A 15,365-nucleotide genomic window follows, 5' to 3' on the forward strand; every position below is an offset into this window, starting at 1 on the left:
TCCTCATTTATTTGGTCTTGTGGGTTTTTTTCCTGCTCCTTTGCCTGCATGGTGTTTCTTTGTTTCCTCATGGTTGTCCAAACTTTTGGGGTTGCTTGTCCTGGCGATAGAGGTGTTTATAGAAGACTGTCCAAGCCTCAGACTAATGTCCAAGTATTGGATTAAACGAATATTAAGTCTAGGAAACACATACATGTATAAGACACACAATTACTGAATCCGTTAGGATATAAGGCTCTAGAAAGACCTGATAGAATCCCAGTATGCTATCAGATATTCAAAGAGAAACCCAGCAGAAATTGACAACTGAAACAGAACAAATCAGAGACAAAAGCAAAAGCAAACAAACAACAAATAACACCCTACACATACAAACATCAATCCAGGGAGATTTTGTAAGCTAGGATCAAATGTAGAAATGAGCTGGAGTACCACCAGAGAGAATGGAGATTCTCAGAATGTAATTAGACAACTGTACTAAGAACTAAGATAAAGACAAAAGCCTAATATTAAATACCAAGGCAGTGCGTCATCTGGAGAATAGAGCAAGGAGTTTGAGCAGACTGATAGTGTTGCTTATAAGTATGTTAAGATAAAATACATTTAAAATGGCTGGAATAAAGGGGAACAGAAGAGCGTAATGTGGTTGGAAATATGGAAATAAAAAGAAAGGAATAGAAATGTATAAAAGATAGGGATGAAAGGAAAGTATGAGAGATATATTTTCCGTACTACCAAAAACTTAGCTAGATATAGAAGTATATAAAAAGGCAAAAAAAAAAAAAAAAAAAAAAGAATAAAAAATATCATTAAAAAATTATGTTATAAAACTTGTAGATCCCTTAGGGCTAAGATCGTATTTAATAAAGAAAAAAAAAAAGAGAGAGAGAGAGAAAGAAAAAAAAAAAATCCAGAACTGATCCCAGAATGGACCAGTTCAATAGGTATTCATACTACTATTTCTGTTTCCTTAGCGTCTCAGCTGTAAGTGTTCTTCTCCTTGCCTTGGGTTTTTTTGCGTTATTCTGTGACCAGCAGAGGTTCCTTTATTGTTCTTCTGTAAGCTTCGGTGTGTGGGGAGGGAGAGGGTACAATAGTGGCTCCTTCTCCTGGGAGTGAGTGAGCAGCGGCGCACTGTTGTTTCAGTCAGGCTTGGAGGTGCCTGTTGCAGAGGGCGCTGGTGGCTCAGGCGTATACAGAAAGTCTTAGAGTTTGGCCTCTCTCGGGGTTTTTTTCTTTTTGATGCTGTTGTTGTTGTTTTTTTTTTTTTTTTCTCTCGGCAGCCTCCCTGCTGCTGGCATTGCAAGGGGTTTTACTCTAGCCCCGCCCGAGCGCCTGAGGGTGCTTGTTATCCCTTAGCGCCTTAGGTGGCCCACAGGCGTCTCTCCACTGCCTGTTGCAGAGGCGCCGAAAGAGAGAGAGAGAGGCTACGCGTGCGGCTCCTCCCCCCCCGCCCGAGAGCCTGCAGCCTCCAGCCGCCATCATGGCCGGGCAGCTCTCAGGGACGGGCACTCCTCTCCGTGGACCTCCTCCCTCCTGTCCTCTGGGTCCGTCACCCTACCGGCAACAATGTTTCTCACCCTGAACCAGCTCTCTGGTTCGCATGCTCCCGCTCCCAGACCCTCCGTTCAGCCGTGGATCGATGTCTCGGTCCGGGAACACTGAGCTGCTCTGTGGACCCTCCGTATGTTTCTCACTCCCTCCCGTCTGCCACAGCTCCGCCGCTTCACCCTCTTTGAGCCGTCGTAGATGCCTCCCTACCGGCTATGTCGGGCTCCCCGCAGCCCTTTCTGGTGTCCGAGGCCGTCTGCTGGTGTTCAGCTGGTTCTCTGTGGGAATGACTGCGTCCTTCCGTGCATTCCCAATGCATCTGTGGAGAGGGATGCACTCCAAGTCTCTCTACTTCGCCGCCATCTTTTCTCGAGCACTTATTATTTTATTTAAAAATCAGATGGCTCCTACTTCTTTGAAAAAAACTCCTTCTTACATTTATTATGAAGGTTTCCCTGTGAACTTATACAACCTGAGTTTTAATGACTGTGAAGTATTCTATTGGTTGATTGTACCATAATTTATGTAAATATTTTACAATACTTAGGTAAATAACATATTGTTGGGATATGGAGTCTTCTTTAGTACTATCAACAGTGGTCCAATTAGTGTTCATATATTTGAATCTTTATGCATATCTGTAATTTTTCCCATAGAATAAATACAAATAAGTGAAATATGTAGGTATTAAAGTTTAAGTTTTGTCATGTATTGCTATACTGCCTCAAGTTACACCCTTCAAGTACTGTTTGTTTCCCTGTTTCTTTGTTGTAACTATTAGGATTGCATCTGGCTATGAACAACAGAAAAATCTGACCACCATGGTTTTCAAAAGTGAGCGGTCTAATTTTCTCAGGTCACAAAAAAGCCAGGAGTCAAGATCAGCCTCATACCGGTGCTCAACGATATCATCAGAAAGCCAGTCTTCTTCTGATGTTCAGCTTTGCCAGATTTGGCATTTGGCTTGCATGCCCTGTGTTGCAAGATGTCTGTTGCACTTGCAAGCATGTGTTAGTACTGCTGATTCAAAGAAGGAAGAGCACAAAGGTTTCTCGTGAAGAGCACCAAGATTTCTCGTGAACCTTCATCATCTGTTCAGGAAGGGCCTCCCCAGGGACATCTACCTACATTCCATCGTAGCACCCCCCTCGCTGCCAGCATAGGTGATTATTTTAGCCTTCCTGGTTCCTGATTCTACAAGAGGGAAAGGCAGGAAAAGGGGTTTTGAGTATCTTGGGGTAGTCAGACTGAGGACTTGCGATTGGTGTCCTTACCTCTTTTTCTAATTGAGTATTTTTGACCTATGTGTTGTTCATATCATATATGTAATTTTATATCATCTTTTCACTTACTAGTATTTCATATGCATTTCCTATGCCATTATACTTTTTAAAAATTGACACCAAGTGGCTGCCTAATATGCTGATTTTATTCTTACCTTCCCTAATTTCCCCTAACTTTTTGCTATCTTGATTAACGCTGTTTCAAACAGCTTTGTGTGTAATTTTTATTCTGAATCTTGAATTATTAGAGTTCTCTGAATGAGGACTTCTATCTGCTTTGATGTTGTGGTCCAGTACTTTTTTAAAAGTTAAAAACTTTTTTAAAAAATTTATTTTTAAATGAAATTTTTATTCTAGAATAGTTTTAGATTTCTAGGAAAATCGCAAAGATTGTAAGAAGGTTCCCATAAACCTTGTATCCAGTGTCTCCAAATGTCAACACCTGACATGAGTAGAGTACATTTGTCACAACTAATGGGTCAATATTGACACATCATTATTTATTAAAATCCATACTTAATTCAGAGGTCCTTAGATTTTTTCCTATTGTCTTTTTTTCTGTTCCAGGATCCTATTCAGGATATCATTTATTGACATGTCCCCTAAGGATCCCCCAGACCAGGGGTCTCCAACCCCCGGGTCGCAGACTGGTAAGGGTCCGTGACCTGTCAGGAACCAGGCCGCACAGCAGGAAGTGAGACGCCCTCGAGTGAGCAAAGCTTCATCTGCAGCTCCGCATCGCTCCCCACTGCTCGTATTGCTGCCTGAACCACCCCCATCCCCCCAGCCCAGTCCATGGAAAAATTGTCTTCCACGAAACCGGTCCCTGGTGCCAAAAAGGTTGGGGGCCACTGCTGGCGCCTGTGGCACTTTCTCAGACTTGCCTTGTTTTTCACGGTCTTAACAGTTCTAAGGAATACTGGTCAAGTACTTTGTAAAATATCCCTCAATTTCTACTGCTATGATTTTTTTTCTCATGACTAGACAGGGGTTATGAATTTGGGGGAGGAAGAACACAGAGGTGGAATATTATTTTCATCACCTCCTATCAAAGGTACATGCTATCAACCTGACTTATCACAAATAATGTTTAGTTTGATCACTTGACTGAGGTAGTGTCCTTAAGTCTTCTCTTCTGTGGGGTCTTTCTTTCCCCCTCTTTCCATCCCGTACTCTTTGGAATGGTGCCACTATGAGTAGCCCAAACTTAAGGCGTGGACATTATTCCCCACCTCCTTGAGGGGGCAGTGTCTATATAAACTGTTTGGAATCCTTCCACATGGTTTTGTTATTCATTCATTCATTTATTTATGCCAGTAAGAAACTCATGGATATTTGTTAAATACTTTGGGTTATAATTCAATACAACATTATATCTTTTCTTGTTCACATGGTTCCAGTTTTGGCCACCGGGAGTTCTTTCTGTGGGCTCCTCTTTCCCTTTGGTTTCGTTGTTGTTGAATACTTCCTTGCTTTATGACACTACAGATGCTTTGGGCTTATCTTGTGTAGTGCCTGCCCCAGTCCTAGATTCAGCCATTTCTCTGAAAAGCCTGGTTCCTTTTTTTGGAGAATAGAATTAGACACCAGGATCTGGATCCTGGGTTTGTTTAGTACTTTACATCTTGTAATTATGAATATAGTTTCTCCAATTGTAATCTAGCTGTCATTATATATACACACACACATACATACATATACATACATATAATATATACATGTATATATGTATATATACACATATATATTCAATTTAAGTCTATTCTTTGTGTCCTATTCTTGACAGAAATAAAGCAAAGATGTTTCCAAACACACATTAGGTTTCTTTTAATTTTAATATAAATAAGGGTGATACATGGATATTTGCTTGCTGGTGGAGGCCTTTTCAGCCTTCCTGAGGTCCACCTGAAGTTCCCAGCCTCAGCCTCCTGGTCACCCTTTACAAGCCCTGTGAATTGCATCGGAGGAAGGAAAAGGTCCACTCTGTTATTCTGCATCACCTCAGTAAACCTAGCCATGAAAAGGCAATTCTGTTCTAGTTTCTCTTCCTTCACATCTACCGTTAAATAGCCCCAAGATTCTGCCTCTAAAAAATAAATTTTGTATAGCAAAGTGACAGTTGAGCAAAATACACTCTGATTTGAAACCCCATTTTGTACCATTCCATTTTTAACACCATTTTTGTGAAATGACAAAACAAAAAGAATAGATTTAAGAAACATGGCGAGCCCTATTCATTTTTATGTAGGTATTATAGGCATTGTACAGTGACAGAGGCCATTGGCATTGGAGCTAAAATAAGAACAGAGAAGTAGTGTAATGTGGAATCCATCAATCACATTAACAGCAAATGGCACACTAATCATTTATCCATTATTTATCATACAGATAAATGTATCCTGTCTAGACTGCAGAAGCACTTAAATACAAAAGTGTCAATAATTACAAATAGAGAGTAACTTTATTAAATAATAATATACATTAGTTATAAATTAAAATGAAGGGAATATTAAAAAAGCACCTTCTAGATTGTGTTTATTGACACAGCCTATTCTATGAAATTGTTAAAGGAATTATGGTTTTTGTTGGCTGCTGAATCTGATTTTAGAAATTATTCAGATTATTCAATTTAAATAAACATACCTGCTAGAAAAAGGATCCCAAAATCAGTAGAATTTTTAATTTACCTAACCAGTGATTTTGGTATGTCCAGATATTTTTATTTGATTTTCAAATTTTTGTTATATCAATTTCATGTCCAATAAAAAGAACTAAAGCAAATAGTTTACCTTGATCAGATTTACCAATCATGACCTCTGTAGCTTTAAACAAGGAAGATCACTGTTAAAGACAATGGCTACTATAAGTCTGGCTAGTAAAAATCACAAAATGTAGTGTAGAATTTAATACATTTAAAGTCAGGAAAAAGCCCCCAAATCTTCCTATTTTTTTTTTCTCATTCAAAAACTGTGTTTTCCCCTTTTGCTGAGTTGTTCAGTTAAAAGAGTATTTCCTTTGGAGAGTGTGGCCAGCGGCTCACAGTAGGACAGGGCAGGCAGGAAGGAGCCAGGCCTGACAAAAGGGCCCATTCTGTCCACTGGGAAAGCTGACCTGCGTTCTAAGGTTTATAGCCTGGGTTCAAGCTCATGGGCGTTTACTCAGAGAAAATTGAGTACATCCCCTGTGCCAGGAACCAAGGGGGCCTCTGGCAATCACTATTTTCATCTAGGGAGTCCTTGTCTCGTGTGCTAGAGGCCTGGGGTTGAGAGTGGAGATTCATGACACATCACAAGTGTCTCAATGAACGTACAAGTTCCAGCTGCAGGAGATCTGGGTGTCCGTGGGTGGACAGGATTTCAGGAACAAGATTCCAATATCTGGTAGAGCATTTGTAGAGTAAAACAAGCTCCTTGTTTTCTGAGAGTATCCAGATAGGTCATTCAACAAAGATCTTGAACTGGATTAAAGCAGAACCGCAACTTTAGAAGCAGAGGCACGTAGCAAGGGTGGGTGTGGGTGCAAGACCACCTTCTAAGAACGTGGCACCAAAGGGAGGATGTGACACTGGATCAAATAAAAAGCACAGGGGTCTTGGTCTCAGCAAATCTGTTGCTGGAACAGAGCACCATGGAAAGATTCAGGGCTGACTTGGTACCTCAGCAGTAGCCCTTAGAATGGGGTCAATTTGATGACAGTGGGATTTTAGGTGAAGGCTTCTTTCTGCTGGACCAGAGCAGATTAAATATCACCTGACTCAGGGCTGGAGTTGCTCTAGAAAATGGGAAGGCAGGAGGCCTGGCTGTGAACTGGGAATTACAGGGGGTTCCAACCTGGGGACCTGACAACTAAATGTAACGTGGTATCCTAAATGGGATCCTGGGACAAAAGAAGATCACTGGGTGAAATGAAGGCTATCTGAATAATGTACGGACTTTAGTTAATTATAATGTATCAATTATACATTATTTGTTACAAATGTGTCATAAAATGTATGATGTTAACAATAAGAGAAACCTGGTTCAGGGTATCTAGAAATCCTTTGTACTATCTTTGAAATTTTTCTTTAAATCTGAAACAATTCAAAAATAAAAGTTCAGTTTAAAAAAAATCAGGCTTCTCATCATCTTCCTCTTCTTTTTCCTCTTTTTTTTGTAAACATTATTCCTGTTCAATGAGAAAACAACATTTCTAGTTTATTTGATCCAGGTGTTTTTGTTATTATGCAACTCAAAATGTCTTTCCAGTAATATGACACTTATGCATATATTCTGTGTATTTCATATACAAAAACTGGCCCATTTGCCTACATACTATTCTCTGTGTCGTTTCAAGAACAAACATATACTATGACTTCAAATGTAATAACTTATTTGAAAAAATACTTTTGTTAATTTGGAAAAAGCACATTTTAAGAATAGTATCATTGTAAAACAGAATCAACTTTCGTCAATAAAGATTAGTTTTTAGATTAGAACTTGAAATCACTCTAAATTTAATTTACTTCCTCACTTCCTTCCTCTTTCCTTCATCTCTTGCTTTTCTTTTTCTTCCCTCCTTTCCCTCCTTCTGTTCCTTCTCTCCCTCATTCCCATTTTCTTTATTTTTCATCTTAATAGGTTTGAAGTCCTTACTTAGATGTCCTCTTTGGATTTCTCCACATTCTATAATTATTTAGCAAGTCCCTGTGAATAGTGACCTGAATATGTATATCCTGAAGTATCAATATCTTGTTAAAATCTGCAATTATATTTGATAACTATAAAGACCTAGTTTAATCCCCTCTTTTGATAAAGAATTTGAGGTTTAGGGTTTGGGGAGGTTGCCCAAGATGAGCTATGTAATTCCGCAGATTAATAAATAGCAGAATGGGACATAAATCCAGTAGTCTACCTCCCAGTCAAATGCACATTTTACTGCACAGTATTGCCTTCACTCTATAAAAATTACTTTGTTTGCAGAGTTACTCTTGAAATTTCCCTTCCTATAAGGAGAAAAACAAGTTTGTGCCAATAACTATTTGCCTGGACTTTATCATCTATTGTTCCAGCAGGATGTTGTGAATCCTTTTACAGCCTAACTTTATGATCTCTCTAAAAGGAAATGGTGAGAAAAATCCATGATTCTCTTACTTAGATGAAAGTGTCAGCTAATTAATAATTTATAAAATTAATTTACTACCCTATGGATTTGCCTCTCATCTAAACCTTTTTTACAAGTACGCATATGGGCTGAGATTTTCATAGTGTCAACAGAGGTGTTGTTTTTCATATTGTCTTGCAGAGGAGTTATACAGCTGTAAAGGAGATGAAATTTGTTAGCCTTGAAGGTGATGCTATAAAGACATACAACTACTTGTTCAAAGAGCCATGCTCACTTGTATACTCTGGGCTGTCCTCTAATTTGTAGCTGTAGTCGATTTGCTGAAATTTTCTCTGAGGGAATTTCTGCTTCTATCACAAATGATCTGTGTTCCAGAAGAGTTACCCAAGTTAATCTCTAGTATTCTTTTTATTCCCTAAAACTCAATGTCCTGTTTCATGAAAGATATGTCTTCACGTCCTTAGGGCAATTCTTCTGTGCAAACTAGCAGCTGCCTCAGGTAGTTTTACTTGACAGCAACTGCTGTCATCTTGCTTGGCTTTCAGTGATGGTGCATGGAACAACAGAAGAGTATTTAGATATGTTTTAAAAAATGGCTCCATAGGTCAGATTATTGGTTCGGCAGGCGTGGGTTTCTGGTTTTGTTGATGGGGGACCCTATCCTGCTCTCGCGCTTGTTTGAGTTAGGGCTAGGTGACTCTCTGGCGCCACACACTGGCATCCTGGTCACAGGCAAGTCCCTTTGGACTCTCCATCAATCAGTGAGGTAGGTAATACCCAGAGAAATCAGTGGAAAAAGCAAAGTGAACATTTCTGCAAAATCCATCTGATTCCAGAGACTTAGGACTAGTCTAAGTAATTTTCTTCCAAAATTTCTTCCCTCCAGGTATTTAAAGTTAGAGCTAAAGCACAAATTTAGCTTTGAGTTCCCATTTGTACCACATATTTCTTAATTTTCATGTTTCTCTGTTTTATGTTTTCTAATTACAAATAACATAGGCATCATTGGAAAACATCATTTACAAGGAATAAAATAGTGAGAATCTCCACCCTATCCCTTAGAGAAAACCACTAATCACACATGGTATATATATCCTTTCAGCTTTTTAACTGCGTTTATGCAAACACGTATGTAAACATACTACCAAAAAATACATCACAGTGTGTGTGTGTGTGTGTGTCATGCTCTTGCTTTCTTTAAAATTAAAAAAATATTTTAAAAAAATTTTTGGCTGTGCCACATGGCATGTGGGATTTTAGTTCCCTAACCAGGGTTGGAACTGTGCCCCCTGCATTGGGAGCAAGGAGTCTTAACCACTGGACTGCCAGGGAATTCCCCTTGCACTTGCTTTTTAACTTAACAATACACGTTGGGCATCTTTCTATATCAATACACACAGAATCATCCCACTCTTTTTAACAGCCGTGTAGTATTCCACTCTGTTACATGGTCTTAGAATTTATTTAACCAGTCCCTCAGTCATGTACATTTGGATTATGTTTATGTTTTTGCTGAAGGTAACAGCATTATACATGTAACTGTGATTACTTGGGACAATATTTCTGCAGGTTAAATTCCTAGAGAGAAATTAAGAAGATGAAATATTATTTCAATTTATACCTTTCTACCAAGAATGTATGAAAACCCTTCTATCTTATGGTCATACCTAACACTGTAAGTTTTTAATCCTCTTTATTCTTCGCCAGTCTAAGTGAAATCTACTTTTGGAAGTGAGTTTTGGTAACTTTTAAAAAATGTTTAATGATCATCTGAGTTCTTTTGTGAATTTTATGTTCATATTTTTATTTTTCATAGTGGTGTTTTCCTTTACCTCACAGATTTGTGACTGTTAAATTTCCCTCCTTTGTCGTTTATCTTTGTTTACATAGTCATTTCTGTTCATCTTTTTCTTTATGGTTTCTATTAAGATGTTATTTAACAAGTATTCCTAACATAAAAATTATTTTCTCCTGGGACATTTATTATTTTTGTAATATGTTCTAATAAATTGCAGGTCTAGATTTCATTAATCCTTTGTATAGTTTTCTTGGCTAGTCTAACTTATTTATTCTTTTCCAAATGAAATTTAAATACAATTTTTCAAGGTTCTGAAAATGCTGCATTTAGTTTTCAATAGTAGTTGCAATAACTTTATTAAAATGTATCACTTTATACTCTTTCCCCAGTATGGTCATGTTTATTCTTTATTTCAGTCTGCTTTTTGTATTTCATTAAAGGCTTGTGTCTTTCTTGTTGGATTTATTTCTAAGTATGTTTATTAATGTTGCTAACGAGTCTTCTCTCTCATTTCATTTTCTAACTTGTTATTGATTTCTGGTATACTACTCTTGAGTTGACTGTTTCCCTGTACTTACTTTCTGTTGCTATTAATACATCAAATAATTTTCTTGGTTTTGCTCTAAGGAGGTTATATAATTTTTGTTAAGTGATAGTACATTTTCTCCCAATATGTATACTTCATTTCTTTTTCCTATATTCTTTTATTGGTTAAAAGTTCCAGAATATTGTTGGCTGATAGTGGTATTAGCAGAAAGATTAATTTATGACTTCAGTGTAATTATTTTTGATATTTAATTACTAAGTATTATACTTGTTCTGGATTTCTGAAAAATACTCTTACCAAGTTAAGAAATCTTGTTTATTTCATAGCTCACTAAGATTTTTAATCAGAAGTAATGCTGAGATTTAGGAAATGCCCTTTTACCATCAACTAACATTAAATTTACATATTTCCAACACTGGATACATGACATCATACATTTGTCAAACTCATAGAACTGGACAACACAAAAAGTGATCCCTAATATACTATGGGCTTTTATTAGTAATAATGCTCAATTGTAACAAATGTACCACGCTAATGCAAGATATTAATAAGAAGGGAAACTCTGTGTAGCAGGGAGAGAGGAAGTATATGAGAACTCTCTCTACTTTCTGCTCCATTTTTCTGTAAACCTGAAACTGCTTTAAAGAAATAAAATCTGTTAATTAAACAAGATGAAAAGAAAAGAAAAAATTATACTAAAAAAGTCATTTAATTCTCTTCAGCCTCAGTTCCATCATCTATAAAATGAGGGGCTTAGACTAGTCGATCTTTAATTTTCCCCCAAATAAAAGTCTATCATTCTGACTGTCAACATGAAGATGTCTGGCTGCCAGTGTATATCTTTTTTCTTCCAATTTTGCTCAGATATAATTGACATACGGCACTGTATAAGTTTAAGATGTACAGTATAATTACTTGACTTACATACATCACAAAATGATTATCACAATAGGTTTAGTGAACATCCATCATCTCATATAGATACAAAATTAAAGAATTAGAAAAAAAGTTTTTTTCTTCATATATAAATACAGCAGTGTTAATTATAATTGTCATGTTGTACATCACATCCTTAGTGCTTATCCATCTTATTACTGGAAGTTTCTACTTTTTGACAACCTTCATCCAATTTCCCCTCCCCACCCCACCTCTAGTGACCACAAATCTTATCTCTTTTTCTATGAGTGAGAGTTTGTTTGTTTTTAAAGTATAATTGACCTATAACACTATGTTAGTTCCTATTACACAACATAGTGATTCAATGTTTCTATACATTTCAAACTGATCACCATGATAAGTCTAGTTATGATATGCCATCATACAAAGATTACTCCATAGTGATTGACTATACTCCCCACACAGTACATTTCACACCTGTGACCGATTTATCTTGTAACCAGAAGTTTGTACCTCTAATCTCTCTCACCTATTTCTTTCCTCCCCACCACTTCTCTCCCCTCTGGCAAGCAACTGTTTGTTTGCTGTATCTATAACTCTGTTCCTATTTTGTTATACTTATTCATTTGACTCATTTTTTCTTTAGATTCCACCTATAAGTAATAGCATATATTTGTCTTTGCCTGAATCACTTAGTATGATAATTTCTAGGTCCACCCATATTGTCACAAATGGCAAGATTTCATTCTTTTTTATGGCTGAGTACTATTCCATTTTATATCTATACCTATACCTATATTTATATCTATACTTATATCTATAATCTATATCTATATATCTCCATTCATCTGTTGATGGACACTTAGGTTGCTTCCATATGTTGGCTATTGTAAATAGTGCTGCAGTGAACACAGAGGTGCATATATCTTTTGTAATTAGTGTTTTTGTTTTCTTTGGGTAAATACTCAGGAGTGGAATTGCTGGATCATATGGTAGTTCTGTTTTTTCTTCTGAGGAATCTCCAGACTGTTTTCGATAGTATATTTTCCATAGTATGTATTTTCCAATACATATTAAGGTAGAAGAAAAGAGTATGTTGAAAAAAATAATTCATCAGTTTAAGCTAACTGTAAAGGAACATCATTATGCAATTCTGGCAAATAAATGAAATGATGTAATTATTGGATGAATCTGGTGATGAAATGTATTTTATGTGAAAGGGATAATAGAGAAATGGAGCATAAAGAGGTATATTATGAAGCATTCATTTAAAGAGAATAGCTCAAGTTTTTAAAAGCTAACTTCAGATGCCTCAGGTGCCATGAAATTAAATGACATGGCCAAATGATAACTAAAAGATTGTCAATAATGGAAGTTTTATGACAATTATTATTAAACGATTTATGGCTCAGGGAATTCGTATCTAAAATTTTGTCATCCTTATGAATCAGACAATGATGTCCACAAAGATGTGGAGATACAGATGTTGTTTCTGCCTCATATGATACGTTTCTGTCAGATACTAGGGTGGGTGGAGCAGGCAGCTGCCTATGAGGGGAGGTGGGAACTGTGACATATGAGAAAACACAACCCAAATCATGTGGTTTGTCAGCAGCAGAGGAGGAATTAAACCTGGGGTGTGAGATGCACCTACTGGCAGCACCAGGCAGTGTGGTGTTATGCTCAAGAACTCAAAAGACATGGTTTCATTTCCCACCTCTGCCATTCGCTGGTTGTGTGACTTTGGACAGTTTACCTAATTTTCTCTGTCTCCATTTTATGAAAAATGCAGATAATAATAGTAACCATTCTCAGGGAGGATAAGAAGAGTCGGTATTTGTAAAGTGCTTAGTTCAGCGCCACAGTGTTATGTGAGTGTTCATAAAACAAAAAATACATACATTCAAATTCTGGTCTCCTTAGTGTTATCCCACTATCCTATGACTCAGCACTTTTTAAAGCCTGCCAGGAAATCACCCCAAATACTTCCTGGTATCATCATTTAGCTGTATATAACAGAATACCCTCCTACATTGCTTTAAACAAATAGGGGGTTCTTTTTCTCATATCACAAGAAGCCTGGAAGGAGGCCACTGCTGGCATTGGTTCAACAGGTTATACACGTCAGGGCAAAGAGCTCTGAGATCCTCTGATTATTTTCTTCATGCTTACAAGGTGGCTACTGGAGCTCCAATCATCCTATACACAGTGAAACAGGAAAACTAGGTCCCGGGCGGAGGTGGGCTGTACTAGTGAAATACTTCTTAGAAGTCCTTTCCGCAGATTTCGACTTTACACTTGGCCCAGATACATCACTGCATGTCCAGGTGACCTTCCAAACATCTTTTTGGTCTGTTATCTTCTCTGTGTTCAGAGTCCAGCTGTCAGTGATGTGAGCAATTCACCTGCTTTTTCTGACACATAAATTTTTGAGGGGAATGCAAAGCGGAGGCTCAGCTCCTGCGGTTGGGGGATAAGGTATCTGAACTAGCCTGGGATCCAGCATGTCTGCTTGGCCACCAGAGTCCTCTCTGCTCTCAGCTGGCCAACTTCAAGATAATTTAAACTGGCTTCTGGCACTTGGCAGGACTGCTTGACGCTGCCATCTCTCATGGCAAATCATATGTTTCCTGAAAACAAAATGAGGGTGTTTGGTTTAATTTTGTCAAGCTCCTCTTTAGTGCTGGATGTTTATTATACTAGAGTCTAAAATGGACTTTTAACTAGCTCTGAGGATAAGTAACACAGAGGGCCAATAAATGGACTGCAGACATTTTAGCTGCCCTTAATTCTGGGAAACAGTTCCTTAATGTGGTAAGAAGAGAAATTCATCCCACCATCCCTGCATTCCACATTTCTGTGATACTACCTTACTGCAGAGGCTACCAGTTCCCCCAATGTCTTACCTTTTATGGACAAAGAGACTGGGACCGAAGGGGATAGTTCAATTAGCTGCTTCACATAATTTCAAACTACTGGGGAATACACTTTCCATCTTACAAAAGAGAGGGAATGCTCCCTGACAACTACACCACCTATAGATTTGTTACTTCCATGTGAAGGGCATCTCAGGGCAGCCCCTGCTAGAAGGGTGTTGCTGGTTGTGCCAGGGATGCTCACAGGCTGCCTCCAGGAAAAGATGCTACGGTTGCCATTTAGTATAATGTGAGAGTGCTACCTAGCTGGCAAAGTATTTGCAAATATAGGCATTTATTAGAGAATTTTTGCCAAAGCTGGGCCTTGAGAGATGCATAGAATTTTGACAGATGGAGAAGGTGATATGAATCGTTAGTGCCTGAAGGGGATGGAAGAGTAACAGTAAGTGTTGAGTTAAGTTTTGGGGGGTATGGAAAGCATAATTACTTTAAAAGTTACAGTAACAGAGGTTGAAACACTGGGTTAAGGTCAAATAAATGGAAGACACTGAACACCAAGTTAAGAGTTTGACGTTTCTTGTAGGCCATGGGGAGTCACTAACTATTTCTGAGATGAGGAATGATATAATCTGAACTATATTTTCAAGAAGATGATTCTAGGAGCAGTGATAAGGGGGACATGGAGATACAACAATGGAGACAGGAAGACCAGTTACAGAGCTTATGCAGTAAGACAACAGTGGTAGAAATAAAAATGAAGGCTCCGAATTGAAAAACATTGCAGAGACTGAATTCCTGGAATTTGACTACTGATTGGATGTTGTGGGAGAAACCATTACTGGTCATCTAATATACCTGTTTTCTCCCTGTATTGGTTTCCTGGAGATGCCATTGACAAAGTTCCACAAAGTGGATGGCTTAAAACAACAAAAGTTATTGTTTCAGAGTTCTGGAGACTAGAAATCAAGGTGTCAGCAGGGCTGGTTCCTTCTGAGACCTGTGAGGGAGAATCTGCTCCAGGCCTCCCTGAGCTTCACTGCCAATCTTCAGTCCTTGGCTTGTCGTGACTCCAATCTCTGCCTCCATCTTCCCTTGGCATTCTCCCTGGGTCTCTGCCTTCTTATAAGGACACCATGCTGGATTAAGGATCTACCCTATGCCAGGGTGATGTGATCTTAACTAATTACATCTGCAATGACATGATTTCCAAATAAGGCCACTTTCCAAGGTACAGGGATTAGAACTTGAACATACTTTCTTGGAGGACATGTTTCATCCCATAACATCCCCATTCCATACAAATGGAGCCC

The sequence above is a fragment of the Hippopotamus amphibius genome, chromosome 6 (genome assembly GCF_030028045.1).
Source record: "Hippopotamus amphibius kiboko isolate mHipAmp2 chromosome 6, mHipAmp2.hap2, whole genome shotgun sequence".
NCBI lineage: Eukaryota > Metazoa > Chordata > Mammalia > Artiodactyla > Hippopotamidae > Hippopotamus > Hippopotamus amphibius.